The following is a 1,134-nucleotide window of genomic DNA, read 5'->3' as shown; positions in this document are numbered from 1 at the left end:
CGACGACGATCATCGTGTCAGGACCGCTTTCCACGTATCGACGAGAACACGAAAGGTTCAGTAGACTTTTTTCTTTAAATGAATGATTATTGGCAGGGTGTAAAGCACAGAAACTGCTCTTTGTTAATAATTGGAATCTTTTCTGGGAGCGTCCTAGGCTTTTTCGCGCTGATGGCCTGCACCCCAGCAGAGTCGGAGCAGAACTCATGTCGGACAATATCTCCAGTACGCTACGCACCATATGACTAGTAAGTCAAATCTCAAATAACTGCCCTGATGATTTTTGTTCTACCCGCTTAAATGATAGAAGTACTTGGGCTGTACAATCTATAAAGACTGTCTGTTCCCCGAATAGTGAGGTCAAAATATAAATTTAATGCAGGATCTAGAAAAAATCTGATCGTGATTAAAACAGAAAAATGTCAAATAAATGAACAAAAACAATTTTTAAAGTTTGAGCTCCTAAACATTAGATCACTCTCACCCAAAGCAGTTAATGTAAATGAAATGATCACAGATAATCGTTTTGATGTACTCTGCTTGACTGAAACCTGGCTAAAACCAAATTATTATATTGGTCTAAATGAACACTCCACCAAGCTACTGTTATAAGCATGAGCCCCGTCAGACTGGTCGTGGCGGCGGTGTTGCAACAATATATAGTGATCTGCTTAATGTTACAGTCTTCTGAGTAACATTGAGAATAAGTATTTTGAATTAGTTAAACCTGTATCCTCTGTCAGATATGCAAAAGAAATCTATCGTATCTCTTGCTCTGGCTACTGTGTATAGACCACCAGGGCCTTATACAGATTTCCTAAAAGAATTAGCAGATTTCGTCTCAGACCTATTGGTTACTGTTGATAAAGCGCTAATTGTCGGAGATTTTTACATTCACGTTGATAATACAAATGATGCATTAGGACTTGCGTTTACTGACCTAATAAACTCTTTTGGAATCAAGCAAAACGTCACCGGGCCCACTCATCATTTTAATTATGCGCTAGATTTAATTATATTGCATGGAATGGATCTTACTGATATATACAGTGGGTACGGAAAGTATTCAGACCCCCTTAAATTTTTCAATCTTTGTTATATTGCAGCCATTTGCTAAAATCATTTAAGTTAATT

Source organism: Sinocyclocheilus grahami, unplaced genomic scaffold, assembly GCF_001515645.1.
Source record: "Sinocyclocheilus grahami isolate Dianchi unplaced genomic scaffold, SAMN03320097.WGS_v1.1 scaffold750.1, whole genome shotgun sequence".
NCBI classification, from domain to species: domain Eukaryota; kingdom Metazoa; phylum Chordata; class Actinopteri; order Cypriniformes; family Cyprinidae; genus Sinocyclocheilus; species Sinocyclocheilus grahami.
The sequence above is the reverse complement of the archived record's forward strand: the minus strand, read 5'-3'. Positions refer to the sequence as shown.